Consider the following 22,089-nt stretch of genomic DNA (forward strand, 5'->3'; position numbering starts at 1 on the left):
CTGTGATTCTGTGAGTGAATCAGGGTAGGGATATAAAGACAAACTGTTTGATGTGTACGTTTTGTCCCAGAAGACACTAAGCCCGAGAGTACAGGGGAAGTGGAAGAATGGAAGCCGGGAGGGTGGGAAGGGGCTGGATAAAGAAACATTACACCTGAACCTTTCCTGCCTAATGAAGACGTTTCCTCCCCCTCCCCCAGTTTCCCTCCCATGAGTTTACCTCTGCCCTGAAAACGCCGAAGCCTCTCCCCTGGCTTCCAAGGTTTCTCCGACGGACTTTTCGCAGACCACCTCCCATATAGACGGAGCTCGATCTCGTAAGATTGGACTAGGGAAGACTCCTGTAGATAAATGTCTTACTCCTCAATGAGGGGCGCTGTTACCAGGAACCAGTTGGGATTCTCAGATGCTTAACTATCATTCTACAGCAAAGGTTCTCAACCTGAAGTCCGAGACCCTCTCCCTCTCCCCAAGGGTCCGTGGATGGATTCAGGGAGTCTTTGAACTTGAATGGTGGTGGGGTGGGAAATCACATCTTTATATATAATTGTATTTCTTTGTATTTTATTTTAATTTAATGTAAGTAATTCTCTGTATTTGTGCATTTAAAAGTATTATTTCCAGAAGTGGTCCCTAGTCGTCATCAGACTGTCACAACCACAAGGACACAATAAAGGTTAAGCACCCCTTCTCTACACTTCCCCTCCTATCCCTGACTCCTGTAGCTCAGGGCTAAGAAAATTCCAAGACCAGCGGGATCTCAGGCCAGGCTATGGTCACAGAACCAGCCACGGACTGGGAAATCCCCAAGTTTAAAGGAAAGCATGAGTTTCTTTTACCTAGAATAGGAACCTTCCCTAACCATACCCGTCAATAACCAGTGACGTTTCAGCATCTCGGAATCTCATTGGGTGAGGCTTATACGTGGGTACAAACTCTAGAATAGATCAAACATTGTTAAATTAGAAACGCCTCCTTTCCCCACTGCTGGATGTCAGCTCTACCTGATTTCTAGGCTGGTATTCAGGAAATCTGAGGTCTAGTGCCCTTTCTGACACCTTGCTGTGTGAGTAGCGAATCAGTCACCTCCTCAGGCCCAAGTTTTCTTATTTGTTGTAAATACATTTTAATTCTTTGTAATTGTATTGCAATTATAGCTACATGTGTATATATAAATGCATTGTAATTGTAAGAGTATTCCATTACATTAACATGTCACAGTTTTTTCAACCATTCCCCAACTGATGGGTATCTGTTCTATTTCAAGTTCTTGCTACTACAAAAAAAAAAAGTTGTCACAAATGTTTTTGTAGGTCTAAGATCTATTCCTCTTTCTTTGAACTCCTTAGCGTATCAGGCTAGGAGTGGTGTTGGTTCAAAAGGTATGCACAGTTTAATTTTTTTTTCCATCAAAGTTCCAAATGGCTTTCCAGAGTGGCTGTATAACATTCAGCTATATCAGCAGTACATTCATGAGCCTGCTTTGCTGCAGCCCCTCCAACATTTGTCACTTTCCTTTTCTGCCAACTTTGCCAATGGGATGGATAAGCCATGGTACTACAGAATTGCTTTAATTTTAATTGCTTCAATTAATAATTATTAGGAGTATTTTTCATATGGCTATTGATAGCTTGGATTTCTTCCTTTAAAAATTGTTCATTTCTATCCTTTGACCATTTATCAATTAGGGATAGAGGTTAACTTTATGAATTTGAATCAGTTCTTTATAGATCTTGGAAATAAAACCAATCAGAAAAATCTGACATAACAATTTTCCCCAGTAACCTCCTTCTCTTTCTATTTTTAGCTGCATAGATTTTATATAAGCAAAAACGTCTTAATTTTGTGTAATGAAAATTGTCTATTTAACCTTCTGGGATCCTCTCCATCCACTGTTTAATCAGGAACCCTTCCACTTCCTGTAGATGAGGAAGGTAATTACTTCCGTGCTCCTCTCATTGTTTGTGATGCCACCCTTTATGTCTAAGCCACGGACTCATCTGGAGCTTATCTTCTTGTACAGTGTGAGATGTTGGTTTAGACCTAGTTTCTACCAGATGCTTCTCACTGTTTGTTGAAAAATTAGTTCTCCCTCCAGGAGCTGGGATATTTAGGTTTATCGAACACTCTGCTATACTGTTCATTGCTTCTACATGTTGTATACCTAATCTGTTCCTCTGATGGAGCCAGTACAAAATCACCTTTGATGCTAGGCTTTACAGTATAGTTTGAGACCTGTTGCTACTAGGCTCACTTCCCTCCCACTTCCATGATTATTTCCCAAGGGGTTCTTGAGCTTTTATTTCTCAAACCAAATTTTGTCTATATGGCTCAGATTCAACCCCATGTCAGGAAATTGCATAGCCAAGATGAGGGGGCAAAAGTAAGTTTTTGCCCTTGATCAGACCACTCTGAGAGCACTGAGAGCTTGCAGGACCCTGTCTTGAGTTGGCCCTGAGAACCTGAAATAAAAATAACACTTAATACCATAAGAAAGTTCCAGCAAGACCAGCTCAGCCCTTCCCTCCAGAAGTGTGCAGAGCCTAGCACTAGCATCAAGTTAGTCCTCTCTTTCTCACCATCATGTTCATCCTTAGAAAAATGCTTTATTGACTGGCATGCCCACACCCAGGTATGCAGAGCTCTGAACAGAAGCCGGGAAACAACATAGTCTCTTGAAAGGGATATCCCTGGGGGTACCTCTTGTCCAAGGCCCCATCATCTCCCCAGCTGTAGTGACTATTGCACAGGCATTCGGGCTAGAGGCACTCAGAGCAAGGATTTCCCTGCATCCTAGAGACTCTGACCCAAACCCAAACGCAACCGTACATAAAAAGCTCTCCTCCTTCCTCTAGGGACTCAGTCTTCAAGCTGTCACTGCACCAGGCGATGATAGAGGCCTCTCTGGGCCATGAGCTCAGTGTGGGTCCCCTGCTCCACCACCTTCCCTTGCTCCAGCACCAGAATATGATCAGCAGCCTGAGCTGTCTGCGGGCGGTGTGCAATCACCAGCACTGTCCAACCCCCCTGCAGCATTTTCTCCTGAAGCTGAGGGTGAGAAGACTGGGCATTAGAGAAACAAACACTAAAACCTCCATGCCTACCCCAGCACTGCTTACTGCACCTGAGATAATAATGGAAATGTGGCATGTCAGTGGGTAGGGCAGGATTTGAAGGAAAAAAGGGAGGGAACCATGGAAACCCACCATTACCACCAATATCCAGTATCCACTTGTGCTCTGTCAAGTGGGATGTAGAATACTGAGAAGAGATACACGTATAATTTCATGGAGACACCTGGTCCAGGAATGCTTTCCCCCATCTCCCTTGCCCCATACAGTCCCTGTCAGTTCTGCCTGTCCCTAACACCACTGCCATACGTGGCTCAGGCCCTAACCTCATTTGCCTCCAGAATTCTGACTTTTACCAGCACCTTGCCCTTACCTCCTTCTCACACTCCATGCCCAGGGCGCTAGTGGCCTCATCCAGGATGAGGACATAGGGATTCCTCACCAGGGCCCAAGCAATGGCCACACACTGCTTCTGTCCCACAGACAACTGGCTTCCTTTTTCCCCTGCAGCTGAAGAGACAGAGAATATACCCTTCCTCAGTGACAGGGTCCTGTGACTATTCCATGTAGAGGAAACACTCATTTGTCTCCAATTTTGCCCTCTGTCATTTCCCCTCATGTGAGATTAAGAAAGTTACAGGGATACATGCCCAATGGTGCCACCCAGGGAGAGGTGGCATCACATTTCACACAAATCACATGGTCTTCTAGGCAAAAAATCCTGGATGAGTAGGCCCAAAGTATTTTTATATAAAATAGAAGACCCAGGGTAGAAGGAAAAATAGGGAGCAATGCCAATTTTAGCACCCTGCTGACCTCATTAAGGAATGGTCAAGTTCCCTTTTATCTGGAAACTCATTGTCACAGTATTGAAGATTGGTGAATTTACCTGTGTCCAGTCCATGCTCCATATTGGCAATGAATCCATCAGCATGGGCTGCCTGGGCAGCAGCCTTCACCTCATCATCCCCACAGTTCTCCAGCCCATAGGCAATGTTGTCCCTCACAGACCCTGAGAACAGCACAGGCTCCTATCCAACCACAGACACCTATGCAGGAAGGGGACCCTAGGTGAGCTAAACCAGGACAGGGACCCACGGGACTCTCCTCTACTCCTTAGGTCTTCAGGAGAAGAAATCTCTTTCTCTCTTCCCTAGACCTGCCCACCCTACTTCTCCCAGTGTTTCCTTCCTCAACTTCATCTCCCTCTCCTTCTCCTCATCCCTGGTCACCTTTGAGTGCAGGTACTAGTGCTGGTACTGGGCCAAAGGCTCCCCATCCAGCAGCAACTGGCCTCCTGTGGGCTGATACAGATTCTGCAGCAATGAAGCCACTGAGCTCTTCCCAGCCTTGTTGGGCCCTACCAGGGCTGTCACCTTCCCAGGGTACAGAGTGAACGTCACTCCCTGGAGGGGAAGGGGAAAGGAGGCAGTAATCAATGAGAGAAATGGGTGAAGACCTCCTCCCTCACCTTGAGGTAATCACCATCTTGTGACTCAGGAAAATCAAGATTAAAGACCAGAGTCAGCCCCACCACCCCTTTCACATAGAAGAAAGCTGAGGGCCACAAAACTGGATTCTGGGCTTCCTCCCAGGCACCTTGAGGATAGACTTGGTTGGCTGGGTGGGATAAGCAAAGGAGACATCTTGGAATTCCAAGAGGCCCTGCAGGGAAGAAGGGGGCAGTGTCCCAGGAGGAGGCATCTGTGGCTCACTGTCCAGGTATCAGAAAACTTTCTCTGCAGCACCCACATTGCTCACCATGTTCCCACAGATGTACACAAGATCCTAGAGAAATAAGATAATGCAGAGTCATAAACTAGAGCCACTGAGAGTTTCCCCACACAGAATCAGGCATATGGAAAACCAATCTTTCAAAACTTGGCATCCCACCCCCAGTAAAGCCTGAAACTGAAAGAAAGACAGAGCAAGAGTCTGCTGCCTTACCTGTGTATAACTCCCCATGTCCCCCTGATAGAGCAGGAAGGAGATGAGCCCCCCCGTTGTGAGCTCCCCAGCCAAGATCTGCCTCTGCCCACAATTCATCATTAATACTTGCATCCCCAGGTGAAGTCCCTGAAGGAGAAGAGGAAAATGGGCTGAGGATGTGGCTGGTTACCTCCCTAGTGGCCTCTCTCCAATTCTTATCCCTGTTCCTCCTACTACAAGCAGAGATCAGTGATGATGAGAGTCACTGGGAAATAAAGGACCAAAGGGTTAGGAGTTGAAAAGGGAAAGTCACACATCAGAGATCAGAGGCTGAGAGCAGCAGCATCTAGGGATGTAGCTACTATCCTTGAACTCCCTTGGTCGCGTCCCACTAAGCTGTTAGGCCTGGCTCACCTGCCTGAAAAGCTGATAGACTGCCCACTCCCAGTCTTGGCACCACTCTAGCTGATGCTTGTGCTCCAAGGCTTTCTCATAGCCTTGGGCCTCATCCTCCTCTGCTCCAAAACTCCTCACAGTTTTCAGGCTTCCCACTGCCTCCCACACTATCTGACCAGCCTCTGCCACCGCATCCTGGATCTGCTGTAGCAATGCCTGAGGAGAAGGTATCAGAGGAAAGGAGAGTGAGGCAAAGGAGACCCCTCCACACACCCCATCATCCTAGCTCCCTTATTGGAGCCAGTCTTCAACCTCAATCCCAGCTCTCTCCTTCCCCAACCTTTATATCCATCCTTTGTCCCAAGGATCCTCCTGCAGGCCATCCCACCAGCACCAGACTATGCCTCTCCTCTAAGCTGTGCTCCTGCCCACATATACGTGGTGTCAGACATTGTAGACCCTCTCGACAGCCATTGAGAGGGGCACTTCAAACGTGGAGAGGAAGGTGAATCGAGATGAGAGACTGAACATGAAGGCATACAGCCCTATCACCTTTACCAAGCTCCGAAGGAACACATTGGCATTTAAAGGGAGCCAGCGGCTCATCAAGTTGGTATCTGAAGATAGGCGTGAGTTTAACTCCCCTGGGGAAGAAAGAATGAGGCTATGCTCCAGAATGGAACACACAGACCCAGAAACTAGAGTTGGGTCAACTCACCTTCACGGTCATCGAAACTCAAAGAACAGCCTCTATGACTCTGCCTCCTCCCCTCTACTTGGGAGAGAGATAAGGTCACCACAACCCACCCTGACAGGGACCCAGCTCAATGTACATTCAACTATGGAAGGAGGGGGGGTAGGGCATGAAAGGGACCCTGAGGGGTTAGGAAAGCCCAGAGGAACCAAAGATCCAGGCTCTGAATCCCACCTGTTTTGGTCTCCTGGAAGAAGCTGAGGTCCTGGTGTAGCAGAGAGGAAAAGAGCATACGTCGAATACGCAGGTTGATTCGGGACTGGACAAGGGTGAAGAGGACTCCTCGGCAGCCAGCAGATAATGAGCTGGGGAATGAGAAAGATGAAAGCGTAAGCAGGAATACAGGTGGGGAAGAGTCAGCCTGTGGAATCATAGGAAGAATGGATGAGGAAGAGAGGAGAAAGTCAATGGAGAAAGAGGGATATGGGTGAGGGAGAGACATAAAGAGGAAAAAGGAGAGGGAAACAGAGGGAAAATGCCACCAGAAAGAATAGGTGGCAGAATGGATGGATGAGGATAGAGGGGAGACATGACAGGAGAAACCCAAGTGGCAGAGGGAGGGCAGTAGAATCCAATTCCACAGACATAGTGAGGACTTGTTTTGTTAGCAGCTCTCCACCACAGGCTGTTGGGGCTATGAGAGAAGTGAAGGGCATGGTGAGATAGCACCATCAGAAAGGCAATATAAATTCTGTCTCCCCCCACAACTTATCTGATTATCTCGCCTAGACTCTCACTCTCTGCCCCAATTTTCCCGGTGCTCTCTGAATTCTAGAGTTGGTTCATTCACTGCCAGCAAGTCCGTAAGGATTCCTCTCTATCTACATGAGGGGAACAAATCACTTTTCGCATCAGTTCAGCATAGACATAGAAGATTTTCACAGGAAGTAATGATAATAAAAGCTACTATTTATATAGCACTTACTTTTGAGTCAGGAACTATGTTAAGTGCTTTAACAAATATTATCTCATTTGATCCTCAACACAACTCTAGGAAGTTGATGTTCTTGTTATCTCTGTTTTTCAGTTGAGGAAACTGAGGCAAACAAAGGTTAAGTGACTTGCCCAAGTTGACCCAGCTAGTAAGTATATAAGGCTGCATTTGAACTCAGGCCTTCCTGACTCCAGGTTCATTTCTCTTTTCACTGCACTACCTAGCTGTCTCCCAGCCTTTACTGAGATGCTAAAAGAAAACAAAACTAAATGCCAAAGAAAGTAAGAAAGAACAGAATGGAATGAATTCTGTGAAATAAAACTCTTATGAACTAACCTCAATTCAAGTCCCATCACAAAACTAGCCTGGTTGATAGAGCTAAGAGGACATGCATCTCCAAGTGCCATTCTTTCACCTCAATCCTGTTTGAGAGATTGAAACCCTACCCAGAGTCCTCTTTGCAGAGTGTAGGCTTTTCCCCTCTTATGAGCAGGAACAGTCAAGTGACAGCATTAGACTATTTTCTGGCTAATGGGTCAACCTCCCATCAATACGGAAACCTTCACACACCAAGAGCTACATACTTTCATGAATAATTCCCTAGAAATGATACCCACACCAAATAGGGAATTTTTTCTCTCTTCTGAAAGGCAAAGTGTCATGCTACCACCAGGTTTGTTCCCACCTTGAAGGATTTATCAATTTATTTATGAACTTGGCAAACAGTTCCAATATAGTACAAATCATATACAAAGTAATATAAAAATTCATGGAATAGATAAAAGTGATGTAGGAATTAAGAGAAGAGGGTCATTAGGGTAATCAGGAACCATTTTATAGGAAACAATTTTGTCTTAAGGTGGCTAGGATTTACATAGGCTTAGAGAAGGTGGGAGGGCATCTAAGGCAGGGAGAAAAGAGTAGCATGAACAAAGAACCTAAGAGCCTTGGGAAGAGCTTTATTTCTCAACACAAGACCAGCTTCCCTGAAGCCATTAATGAAGAGAGAAATCATCATGAAGATAGGGCCCCTCTTTCTCATCACAGCTGGCAATGATGGCTGACCAACTGCCATTAGATAACACAGAAGTTGTGGAATTGGCATCAGACTCCTGACCACCAGTCCTGCTTTTAGGTGTGTCATCATGGGGGAGACATTTGGGGAGACAACTCCTGAAGAGAAGGGGCCAGAAACAACTGCCACTCACAGACCAAGCTAACCTTGCTGAGGCAGCAAGGCACACTATGAGAGAAATACAAATGACAGTATGTGCTAGGGAAGTCAAAACACCACCATATTACTACTATTTCCACTCAGACCCTGAGGAAGATAATCTTGAACACAAGAGTGTTGGGAATAGCAATGCTTCTCATTGAGTGCCTTCAGGTTATCCTGGGTAGCAACCCCTGTGGAGATGCAGCCTGGCAACTGCCCCCCAGGTCCTATAGCCACATCTAATAAAGACTAAAGAACAAACACCCTTGCCCCCAAAGTCCTCGGCACTCTCAAATGGTTCAATAGGAGAAGCTGAGATTTTCGTGGAGATGACATTAAAGAAGAGACATTATTGTCTGCTTTATAGCTGCACCCTAAGGATGTTTCCATGTGAGTTCTTTGAGTGAAAGGACTCTTACTCTTCTATGTGTATCCCCATTGCTTAGAACTGTTCTACTCACATAGTAAGCCCTTAATAAATACTTAAGTAATTAATTAATCAATTCATTGAAAGGCACAGAGGTGATAAGGAACAACACATGTTTAAGGGATGGTAAGGAAACTGGCCTGGTTGAAGCAGAGAGTTTGCAGTGGGAAAAACTGAGAGATAAGAATAGGTTAAATGGGGCCACACTGTTAGCTGATGTAGCCCTGTAAGCAAAGGAAGGATGAAAGTTTTTTTAAGAGAGTTACTGGAGATAGAGAGACCAGGCAGGAGACTTAATGCAATTGAGACATGAATGATAAAAACCTAGGCTAGGGTAGTGGCAGCGAGGATAGAAAGAAGGAATACAAACCAGAAAGTTTAAAGAGAGAAATGGAAGGAATCAGAACATAATCAGAGAAGTCAAAAATGTCCTGAGGTTTTGATATTCAGTAATAGAATGGTGATGCCATAGACAAGGAAGTAGGGGTTGAATTAGGTTGGTGTGGTGGGTGAGTGGGGGGAGATAATAAGTCTATTGTAGGTGGTCTGAGAAGAAGTGTTATGAGATTAATTTGGGGAGGACTTCCAGGGGTAAAGCTAAAATGGTGGAATAGAGAAAGCACTCAGCTGAGCCCTCCCAACATCCTCCTCTAAACAACTTTAAAATAACACCTAAAATCAAACTCTGGAGTGGCAAAATCAACAAAAGGTCAGAGTGAGACATTCTTCTAGCCCAAGACAACATATGAGGTCAGAGAGATCTGTGACATGGGGGAGAAGGCTGGTTCAGAACTCATGTGCATGAAACAACAGTGGTGGGACTAGAAGGTGGGACTAGCAGGGACTAGCAGCTTTGGGAACTTTCAAGCCAGTGACAGTAAGCAGATCTAGCAACTTGTCAGAAAGAGATTATAGGAGATCCTTGTGCTCGCACTGGGCATAGGACCAGATGCTGTTTGGCACCTCCATTGCCTATACCCACTTCTGAGTTCAAGAATAGAAAGGAGCACTTTTAGTCAGAAGGGAGTAGAAATCCTGAGAGGCAGTATCACTTCCAGTACCAAGGGACTGGGGACCCCTGAGGAACAATATTGCTTCTGATACTAGAGTAGCAGAGGTCCCTGAAGAGCAGTATTAACCATAATCCAAGGGATCAGAGGCCCTTCCTAGGTAAGAACCAGAGTACAGACCAGAAGAAGAGTGACCATACCTTTATGAAGATTATACCACTTTGGAAGCACCAAAAACTTCCAAATACCCAGAACTAGCTCTGAAAACAGCGGTGTGGGAAGGACTGAAGCTTAAGACGGAATCCCTCCAGCCCCTACCCATGGAACAGAGCCAATATTAACATAAAATTCCAAATCAAGAAATAGGGTGGGAAGAGGAGCAAACAGCAACAACAACAACAATAACAAAAAGAACCTAACCATAAAAATCTACTTTGGTGACAGGGATGATCAAGACACAAACTCAGAAGTAAACAATGAATACAAAACATCTACAAGCAAAGCCTCAAAGAAAAATGTGAATTGGACACAAACCCAACAAGAATGTTTTTTTAAAAATCATGTTAAAAATCAAATAAGAGAGGGAGAGGAAAAATTAGGTTAAAAATGAAAGCAAAGGAAGAAAAAATGCGAAAAGACAATTAACACATTGGTAAAAGAGGCAAAAAAAATACTGAAGAAAATAACAGTTTAAAAACAGAACTGACCAAAGAGAAAAAAGAGATACAAAACCTGGCTGATGGAAATAAGCCCTCAAAAAGCAGAATTGTCCAAAAGGAAAAAGAGGTACAGATGCTCAGCAAAGAAAATAATTCCTTAAAAATTAGAATTGGACAAGCAGAAACTAATGACTTTGTGAGACATCAAGAAACAATAAAACAAAGTCAAAAGAATAGAAAAAATAGAAGGAAATATGAAATACCTCATTGGAAAAACAATTGAACTAGAAAATAGAGTGGAGATAATTTAAGAATTATTGGATTATTTGAAAGCCATGATCAAAGAAAGAACCTAAACATCATATTTCAAGAAGTTATTAAGGAAAACTACCTTAATCCTGAGAGTAAAATAGAAATTGAAAGAATCCACCAATTACCACCTGAAAGAGATCCCCAAATGAAAACTCCTAGGAACATTATAACCAAATTCTCTTTGCAGGCCAAAGAGAAAATACTTCAAGTAGCCAGAAAGAAACCATTAAAGTACCATAGAGCCACAGTCAGGATCACACAAAATTTAATAGCCTACCACATTAAAGGAACAGAGGGCTTGGAAAATTATATTCTGGAAGTTGAAAGAGCTGTGATTATAACCAAGAATAAGCTACCCAACAAAACTGAGTATAATCCTTCAAGGGAATAAAAAGAAGTTTAATGAAATAGAGAACTTTCAAGTATTCCTGATGAAAAGACCAGAATTGAACAGAAAATTTAACTTTCAAATACAAGACTCAAGAGAAGCACAAAAAGGTAAACATATGAGAAAAATTATAACGTATTCAATAAAGTTAAATTGTTTTCCTTCCAAATAGGAAGGTGTGGGGCAGCTAGGTGGCACAGTGCATAGAGTTCTGGTCTTGGAGTCAGGAGGAACTGAGTTCAAATCCGACCTCAGACACTTGACACTTACTAGCTGTGTGACCCTGGGCAGGTCACTTAACCCCAATTGCCTCACCAAAAAAAAAATACAAAAAACAGATAGGAAGGTGATATCTTCTAAGAACTTTATCATTATTAGGTCAGATATAAGGAATCTACATAGGAAGAAAGTCCTGGAGTGATTTGATAATAGTGGGATGTTCTAAAAAAAAATGAATGGGTGAGGAAAAGGAATGCCCCTGGACAAAGAGGAAGAGAGAGGAAGAATGGGAGAAATTATGTCACATAAAAAAGGCATGCAAGGAAAAGTTTTTACAGTGAAGAGAAAATGGGAGGAGCAGCCAACACTTGAATCTTATACACATCTAAAGTAGTTCAAAGAGGGAACACACACACACATATAGTATGTATACATACACATGTGGGGGGGGGTGTAGGTGAATAATAGGTAATAGAAATCTATTTTACTCAATGTGGAAATAAAAGAAGGGAACAAGAAGGAGGTGATAAAAGAGAAGGCAGATAAAAGAAGACAGTGGTCAGAAGCAAAACAGACTTTAGAAGGGAAACAGGATAAAAAGAGAGAAAGAGGAAGAGAAGAAAACAGGATGAGGGCTGAATGCACAGTTAATAATCATAACTGTTAATGTTAATGGGATGAACTCACTCTTGAAATGGAAGTGGATAAGAGAATAGATTAAATGCCAGAATCTGACAATATGTTATTTACAAGAAGCATACTTGAAACAGAGAGACATATGCAGAGAGTTAAAATATGGGTCCAGAGCAGAATCTGTTATGTTTCAGTTGAAGCAAAAAAAGGCAGGAGTAGCAACCATGATCTCAGACAAAGCAAAAACAAATATAGACCTAATTTAAAAGGATAAGTAGGTAAACTACATCTTGCTAAGGTTACAAAAATTACATTTAATAAAAGGCCATGGAAGCATAAATTAAAAGTTAGCTGGAAACTAAAAATCTAATCCTAAGAATAAGTAGGCCAAATAACAAGTCAGAGAAATAATAAACAAAGAGACAACAATGAGACAACATTCCAAAATATTCAAGATACACCCAAAGCAGTACTTAGAGGAAAATTTGTATCTACAAGTGTGTACATCAATAAAAGAGAGAAAGAGCAGATCAATGAATTGAGCATGCAATTAGGAAAACTAGAAAAAGAACAAATTAAAAATCCCCAATTAAGCACCAAAATGGAAATTCTGAAACTCAAAAGAGAGATAAATAAAATTGAAAGTAACAAAGAAAACTATTAAACTAATAAATAAAACTAGGAGCTGGGTTTATGAAAAAGCCAATAAAATAGATAAATGATTAATTAATTAATTACTAATTTATTAACTAATACGATTTTTAAAAAGAAAGAAGAAAACCAAATTACTAGTATTAAAAATGAGAAGAAGGGTAAATTCACCACCAATGAAGATGAAATTAAAGTAATTATTAGGAATTATTTTGCCCAATTATATTGCACTAAAACTGATAATCTAAGTGAAATAGATATTTACAAAAATATAAACTGCCCAGATTAATACAGCAGATAAAAGAATGCTTAAATGACCCTATATTAGAAAAATAAATTGAAGAAGTAATCAGAGTTCCCTAAGAAAAAATCCCAAGGACCAGATGGATTTAGAAGTGAATTCTACCAAATACTTAAGGAGGAATTAATTTCAATACTATATGAGCTATTAGAAAAAAAAATAGGTAAAGAAAAAGTCTTACCAAATTCCTTCTCTATCACAAATATGGTTTTGATTCCTAAACCTGAGAAAACAAAAATGGAGAAAGAAAACTATAGACCCATTTCCTTAATGAATATTGGTGCAAAAATTTTAAATAAAATGCTAGCAAGGAAATTACAACAACATAACATGAAGATTATATAATATGACCAGGTGGGATTTATGCCAGGAATGTAGGGTTGGATCACAATTAGGAAAAGTATAAGAATAATTGACTGTATCAATAACTAAAACAACAGAAATCATATAATTATGTCAATTTTGTTGTTTAGTCACTTCAGTCATGTCTAACTCTTTAGACCCTATTTTGGGTTTTTTTTGGAAAAGACACTGAAATGGTTTATTATGTCCTCCTTCAACTCATTTTACAGATGAGGAAACTGAGGCAAACAGGGTTAAGTGACTTGCCCAGGGTCACACAGCTAAGAAGTGTCTGCAGGTGGATTTGAATTCATGAAGATGAGCCTTCCTGATTCCAAGCCCAGAGCTTTATCCACTACACTACCTAGCTGCACAGAGATGGAAAAAAACAAAAAAGCTTTGAACAAAACATAACTCCTATTCACATTATAATCATTAGAAAGTATAGGGATCAAAGGAGCTTTTCTTAGAATAATAAGTAGGATTTATCTAAAACCAAGAGCAAGCACCATTTGTGATAGGTATACATTAGAAGCCTTCCCAATAAGATGAGAGGTAAAGCAAGGATGCCTATTATCACCACTATTATTCAATATTGTATTAGAAATGTTAGTTTTTGCAATAAGACAAGAAAAAGAAATTGAAGGCACAAAAAATAAACAATGAGGAAACAAAACTATCACTTTCTGTGGATGATATGATGATATACTTAGAGAATCAATCCTGGAGAATCAACTAAATACTAGTTGAAACAATGAACAACTTCAGCAAAGTTGCAGGATATAAAATAAACCCAAATAAATCATCAACATTTCTATATACTATCAACAAAACCTAACAGGAAGAAATAGAAAGAGAAATTATATTTAAAATAATTGCAGACAATATAAAACACTTGGAAATCTACCTGCCAAGACAAACCCAAGGATTATATAAGCATAATTACAAAACATTTTTCACATAAATAAAGACAGACCTGAACAATTGGGGAAATGTTGGTTGCCCATGGGTAGGCCAAGCCAATATAATAAAAGAAGAATTCTACCTAAACTAATTTATACAGTGTCATACCAAACTGCCAAAGAATTGTTTTATAGAGCTAGGAAAAACAGTAACAAAAATCGTCTGGGAGAACAAAAGGTCAAGAATATCAAGGAAATCAATGGGGAAAATGTTAAGGAAGGTAGCCTAGCAGTTCCAGATTTCAAACTATATTACAAAGCAGTAGTCTTCAAAACAGTCTATTACTGGCTTAAGAAATAGAATGATGGATCAGTAGAATAGATTAGGTATGTGATACACAGTAGTAAAGGGTCATAATAATCTGGTGTTTGATAATGTAAACAGCTTTGGGGGTAAGAACTCATCATTTTACAAAAACTGCTGGCAAAACTGGAAATCAGTTTGGAAAAAACTAGGTAAAGACCAACATCTCACACCACACACAACGATAAGGTCAACAAAAATAGATGATTTAGGCCTGAAGGGTGATATTGTAAGTAAATTAGGGAAGCATGGAAATTTATATGTGTCAGATCTATGGCTAAGAGAAATGTGTATGACTAAACAAGAGATAGAAAAGATTATGGGAAGTAAAATAAATAATTTTGATTACCTGAAATTAAAAAGCTTTTTCACAAATAAAACTAATGCAGCTAAAAGTAGAAGGAAAACAGGAAACTCAGAAAGAAATTTTATTGCAGGCAGTGGCCTCATTTCTCAAATATATAGGGAACTAAGCCCAATTTATAAAAATAAGAGCCATTCCCCAGTTGATAGATAGTCAAAGGATATGAACAGGTAATTTATAAAAGAAATCAAAACTATCAATAGTATGAATACTCACATGGAAAAAAAATGCTCTAAATCACTTCTAATTAGAGAAATGCAAATTAAAACAGCTCTGAGGTAACACCTTACACCTATCAGATTGGCTAACATGAGAGTAAAAAAACTGAAAAATTCTGGAGGGTAAGTGGAAAAATTGGGACACTAATACATTGTTGGTGCAGTTATGAACTAGTCCAGACATTTTGGAGAACAATTTGGAACTATACACAAAGAGCTATGAAGCTGTGTATATCCTTCGACCTGGCAATATCATTACTAGTTCTGTATCCCAAAGAGATCAAAGAGAAGGGGAAAAGACCTATTTGCATAAAAATATTTCTAGCAGCTCTTTTTTTTGTGGTGGCAAACAATTGGAAATCAAGGGGATACCCATCAATTTGAGGAAAGGACTGAATTAAGTTATGGCATGTGATTGTCATGATATGATTGTGATATGACTGTGCTGTAAGAAATGCTGAGCAGTATAGTTTCAGAAAAACCTGGGAAGACTCTTAAAAACTCATGCAAAGTGAAGAGAGCAGAACCAGGAGAACATCACACACAGTAATTACAATATTGTAAGGGTGATCAACTACGACAGGCTTAGCTACTCTGACCAAGACGATGATCCAAGAAAATTCCAAAGGAACCATGATGAAAGATGCTATCCACCTCCAGAAAGAAAACTGATAAACTCTGAATGTGGATTGAAGTATACTTTTTAAACTTTATTTTTGTTTTATTTTGTTAGTGTTTTCCTTTGCAATATGGTTAATATGGAAATATGCTTTCATGACCACACATATGTAATTAATATCAAATTGTTTGACTTCTCATGGAGGCGAAGGTTTGGAAGGGAGGGAGAAAATTCAGAACTTAAAATTTCTTAAATATAATTGGAAAAATATTTAATGAAATAAATAAAAAATAAGTTTTTTTAAAAAAGAGATTGATTTGGTATATATTGAGTTGAGGAGATACAGGGACATCTTATGGAGATGTCTAGCAAGCATTTGAAGATGTAGGCCTGGAACTTAGGTGAGGCATCAGGACTAGAGACATAGCTTTGGGAATCATCAGAATTGATGTGTGAAACTATGAGCATAAATCAGCCCCAAAAGTACAAAATAAAACAAATCAGAGATCTGAAGATGAAAGTTGAGCTTTAGGGAATCCCCACATTAAAAGATCTGGAGATCATGCCTATAAACAAGGCAAGAGCATAGTCAGAAATATAAAAAGAATACCAGTGTGGTGCAGTGAAAAAGAAGAGGAGGTAATCAAATATAACAAATGCTACAGAAATTAAAGCATTAAACTTTAGAAATGGGCTTGGAGTTGGAAAGGTCATTAATGACCTTTGAGAACAGTGTTTCAGTAGAATAATGGGGCAACAGACAGAAGATAAAGGCTTAAGGAAGATGAGGAAATGGAGGCAGTAGATGTATGTCATCCTAGAAGATTAGCAGTGGAAGAGCAATAATTAGAGGGAACAAGCATTGACATGGGAAGGCTGAGCATGTTTGCAAATGGAGGTCATGGAACACAATTGGCCAAAATGACCAAAAAAAAAAAAATGAGAATGGCCAAATATTAGAGGGCCTCTTGAAGGCAAGCACACTAATCCTGTAGGTGAGCCTATAGATTGGTCCAATAGTTCTGAATTATGCAAGTAAAGTGACTACACTATCTAAACCTTTTGACTTCGCAATCCCACAATTGGGCTTATACCCTAAGAAACAAGGGTCCAAAATATACCAAAAATACCAAAATATACAAAAATGTTCATATCAGCAGTAACAAAGAACTGGAAATACACTGAGGATGCATTAGCTGGGAAATGACTGAAAAATGAAGCTATATAAATCTAATGGAACATGATTGTGTAGTAATAAATGACAAGTACAATTCTGAGAAACATGGAAAGATTTTTGAAAACTGATGCAAGATGAAATAAATAGAACCAAGAGAAGAATCTATACAACAGCTATTACAATGTATGTGAAAAGATCACTGAAAGGAAATGAAACTCTTCATATCTAAAAAAACCAGAAAGTTCCCTGAGAACAGATAATGCACCATACCTCCCCTCTCCTGGCAGAGAAGGCAGGAGACTACTAGGACAAAATAATGTTCCCACTGTCTGATACTAAATAAATACTTCTGAATGAATAAAAAATTGAATGAGCACATTCATATATTGTTGAATCCTTTGTCAAATGTCTAGCTGCTGTCTCCCCCATCAGTCATAGCTCAGGGACTACAGGTTATTTCATCTGCATCAACAGAAAAAGAACTTCCCCAAAGATGGAAAATGCATTCCTTTGTTAAAATGGGTGCTCCCTGAGGGGAAAGGGGGTTCATGTCTCCTACCTCAGAATAGGAGCATCTAAAAAAAGTAGCATTCCCAGATCCAAGTCTTGTGGAAGAGATGTTTTCCCACCTTTCAGGAGGGCAGATTCTGTATCTAGGAGCAGCTGGACAATGGATATCACATTGGTTTAAATGATGAAGAAATCTCCTCAGGGTCATAGGATTTGGAATTGTTAGTTTCTGGTCCCACCCCCTTCATTTTATTGATGAGGAAACTAAGGCCCAGAACTATGAAGTAATTATTTCAAGATCACAGAGACAGTAAGTGGCAGAGCCTTAAAGGATATGGATACAATTTCTCTACCTCCTCCTGCCCCTACCAAGTCACCAACCTTCCAAAAGAGAACAGGCACATGAAGAAGATGGCAGTGATGAAGGCATCAGGGTCAAAGTCTTGGCCCAGAATGTCAATCACATGACCAGTGTAGTGGGGGATGACCATCTCACCTGGAGTGGGGCATGAGCAGGATGGACAGGAAGTAACATCAAGGACCATTTTCCATGTTAATTTAGATTCATGCTGTCCCCCACACACTCCCACCTTGTCCATTTGCCTATGGCTGCAGCAGCCAAGAAGAAGAAAGCAGCAACAAGTAAGGGGAAGTCAGGCCAGGACAGCCTCAGCAGCCTCCACATCATGGCTTTGTTCTCCCAGACTTGCTCCTTTTCCTGTGCTGAGGGAGGGGCTTCTGAGGGACTCAGCACCTTCCACACAGCCCAGCCCAGTCCCACTGCTCCATAAGCCAGCAGGAGCCAGGACCATGGGGCTGAGGCTAGGAGCACAGGGGGAGTACTCAAAACCCCTGGAACCAGAGCCCTCAGGGACAGGAACAAGGGGGTGCTCAGGCACAAGGCAGGCAGTAGTTCCCTCACCTTTCCAAGCCCTCCCCAATAAACTTAGCACCCCTCACAGGACCCCACCTGAAAAGCCCTCTTCAGCCAGAGGACAAGGAGCCCTGGAGAGCAAAGAGTTCCCAGCAGCCCCTGCAACAACCAAAGCAGGATCAGATCAGTCAGAAGGAGGGGAGCCCAGGGCCTCAGGGCATGAACCTGCCCTGTATTGCTGATATAAATCCCACCTGATCATAGTATATGATCATTTTGATATATCACTGTAATCTCCTTGCTGGTATTTTATTTACAATTTTACATCAATATTCATTATGGAAATTGGTCTATAGTATTCTTTCTCTATTTCTGATCTCCTTGCTAAAGTAGGAGGTATCAAGCTAAAGGTGTCAAGACCATATTTGTATCATAAAAGGAATTTAGCAGGATTTCTTCTTTTTTCTATTTTTAGGCAATTAGGGCTAAGTGACTTGCCCAGGGTCACACAGCTAGTATCAAATGTTTGGTCTGAGGCCAGATCTGAACTCAGGTCTGCCTGCCTTCAGGGCTGGTGCTCCATCCACTGCACCACCTAGCCGCCACCTTTTTCTATTTTTTTCAAACAATTTATATTATATTGGAATTAATTGTTCTTTAAATGTTCTTTAGCTTGTCCTGGGAATTTTTTCTTAGGAAGTTCATTTATGGCTTGTTAAATTCTTTTTTAAAGACAGCGTTGTTTAAGTAATCCATTTCTTCTGTTAATTTGGGTAATTTATATATTTTTTCTAAATATTCATCAATTACATTTAGATTGTTTTGTTTTATTGAGATATAATTGAGCAAAATAACTCCTAATAATTGCTTTAATTTCAGCTTAATTTGTGGTGGCTTTGATACTGGCTAATTTATTTTATTATTTTTTATTATTTTTATTATTTTTAAATTTTATTAATTTATTTTGATTTATCAACAATCACTTTATTATTTTTTAAATCAATTTATCCATTTTTTAAATAAAACAAGTTTGTAGTTTTATTTATTGGTTCAATTTTTTTTTTACTTTCAATTTTATTAATTTCCCCTTTGATTTTCTGGATTTCTATCTTTGTGTGTAATTGGGGATTTAAAATGTATTTTCTTTTTAAGTTGCATGCCCAGTTTATTGATCTGCTCTTTACCATTTTTAGCAGTATAAGCATCTAGAGATAGAATTTTTCCCCCTAAATACTGCTTTGGCTGCATCCCATAAAATTTGGTTATTATCTCATTATTGTTATCTTTAATGAAAATTTTTATTGTTTCTACAATTTGCTCTCAGACTCATTCATTCTTTAGGATAAAATTGTTTAATTTCCAATATTTTTGTGTGTACTTCCAAGGCCCTTTAATGGATGTATTTTTATTGCATTATGGTCGGAAAGGGTTCATTTAATATTTGCTTTTCTGCCTTTGTTTGTGAGGTTTTTGTGGCCTAATACATGGTCAACTTTTGTTAAGGTACAGCCAAGAAAAAAGGTATATTCCTTTCTATTCCTATTTACTTGTCTCTAGTATTCTATCATATCTAACTTTTATAAAATTCTATTCATCTCCTTAATTTCTTTCTTATTTATTTTATATGTAGCACTACATAAATGTTAACTATTATTATTGATGTTACCTTAGATCAATTATATATATATATGTGTGTGTGTGTGTGTGTGTATACATATATATGTGTATATATATATATGTTTTTTATATATATATATATATATATATATATATACATTACAGAATGACTAAAAATCAGGTGACTGTAGTAGGTACAGTTTAACTAGATTTTCACAGCACATTTGAAAGAAAATTTCCATACTCTTGGAGAAAAAAATAGATAAATATTAGATGGAGATACAATTAAATGTGACTTTTGGGAGCCAAGATGGCAGAATAAGAAGTAAGTTGCTCTCATCCTCCCTGACTGACCTCTGAAAGCCCAGAAAATATCCACCCAGGAAAAACTCTAAGCCAGCAAAAGACAGGGCACAGCAATCTTGTAGCCCAGGAAGCTTGAGGGATTAATGGGAAAGGCCCCTCTCACTCTGAGGGAGGGGGAGCAATACAGGAGTGGAGATATTCTACCAAGCCAGCTACAAGCCCCACCTCAGCATACCAGGGGGAGATCCTGAGACCCAGGTTGGAAGAGCAGGCAAGTGCCAACACCAGGACCCCCCCCACCACACTCCCTGAGAGCCTTAATATAGGCAGAGGAACCAGTAGACATCAGCTGGGAAAACCACCATGGGCAACAAGCTTCTCCAGCAGTGCTATCACCAGGTGCCTTGACACAACTCTGGGAAGCACTATTGCAGAATGCAAAGCTCCAGGCTGACAGGCGTCCACCAGTAGTGAAACATCCCTGTGCAAGGCCCCAGCAAACAGGAGCCAAACACTCAAGTGCAAGGCCTGGGTGAGCAGTAATAGAAGCTTGGCTAAGTGCCTCCTTCAGTCCAGCAGGAGAACTTAACATTTTTTTTAAAATCACAAAATAATCAAACACTATGAACACAAAGCAGAAATAGAAAATGATCATAGATTCTTATTTTGGGGAAGGGGAAGATCAAGGCACAAATTCGGAAGAGGACAGCATTGTCAGTATACCCACATCCAAAAACTCAAAGGGGCATATGAACTGGTCTCAAACCAAAAAAGCCTTCTTGGAAGAGCTCAAGAAAGATTTTAAAAGTCAAATAAGAGAGGTGGAAGAAAAATTTGGAAAGGAAATGAGAGGTACGCAAGAGAGAGTTAATAGCTTGGAAAAGGAGGTACAAAAATTGACTATAGAAAACAAGCTCTTAAAAATACAATTGGGGGGCAGGTAGGTGGTACAGTGGATAGAGCACTGGCCCTAGAGTCAGGAGGACCTGAGTTCAAATCCAGCCTCAGACCAAGCACTTGACACTTACAAGCTGTGTGACCCTGGGCAAGTCACTTAACTGAAACTGCCTCACTAAAAAACAAAAAAAAAACCAGTTGGCCAAATGGGAAAAAGTACACTGGAGAAAAAAAAGTCCTTAAAAATGCGATTCACCAAGTGGAAAAAGTACACTGAGTAAATCAACTCCTTAAAAAGTAGAATTGGCCAAATGGAAAAGGAGGCACAAAAACTCACTGAAAAGAACAACTCCTTAAAAAGTAAAATGGGCCAAATGGAAAAGGAGGTACAAAATCTAATTTTAAAAATTCATTAAAAATTAGAATTAGGCAAATGAAAACTAATGACTCTATGAGATATCAAGAATCAGTCAAACAGAAACCAAAGAATGAAAAAAATAGAAGAAAACTTAACATACCTCATTGGTAAAACAACTGACCTGGAAAATAGATCCAAGAGAGACAATTTTAAAAAATTATTGATCTACCTGAAAATCATGATGAAAAAAAGCCTAGACAGCATTTTTCAGGAAATCATCAAGAAAAACTGCCCTGAGGTCCTAGATCCAGAGTGTAAAATAGCCATAGAAAGAATCCACTGATCACCTCCTGAAAGAGATCTAAAATTGAAAACACCGAGGAATATAGCAGCTAAACTCCAAAATTAACAGGTTAAAGAGAAAATACTGCAAGCAATCAGAAAGAAACAATTTAAACATCATGGAACCACAGTCAGGATTACATAAGACCTTGCAACTTTTATATTAAAAAGATCATAGGGCATGGAATACTATATTCTATAAGGCAAAGAAGTTTGGATTACAACTAAGGATCAACTACCCAGGAAAATTGAGCATAATCTTTTAGGGGATGAGATGTATATTCAATGAAATAGAAGAC

At 40.1% G+C, this 22,089-nt stretch overlaps 1 pseudogene; it reads right to left on the minus strand.

Annotated features, from left to right (window-relative positions):
* Positions 1 to 2,586: 2,586 nt before the first annotated feature.
* On the minus strand, positions 2,587 to 20,785 carry LOC110199404 (antigen peptide transporter 2-like; annotated as a pseudogene).
* Between the last annotated feature and the right edge of the window lie 1,304 nt (positions 20,786 to 22,089).

Source organism: Phascolarctos cinereus, unplaced genomic scaffold (assembly GCF_003287225.1).
Source record: "Phascolarctos cinereus isolate Bilbo 61053 unplaced genomic scaffold, phaCin_HiC Scaffold_5;HRSCAF=322, whole genome shotgun sequence".
Lineage (NCBI taxonomy): Eukaryota > Metazoa > Chordata > Mammalia > Diprotodontia > Phascolarctidae > Phascolarctos > Phascolarctos cinereus.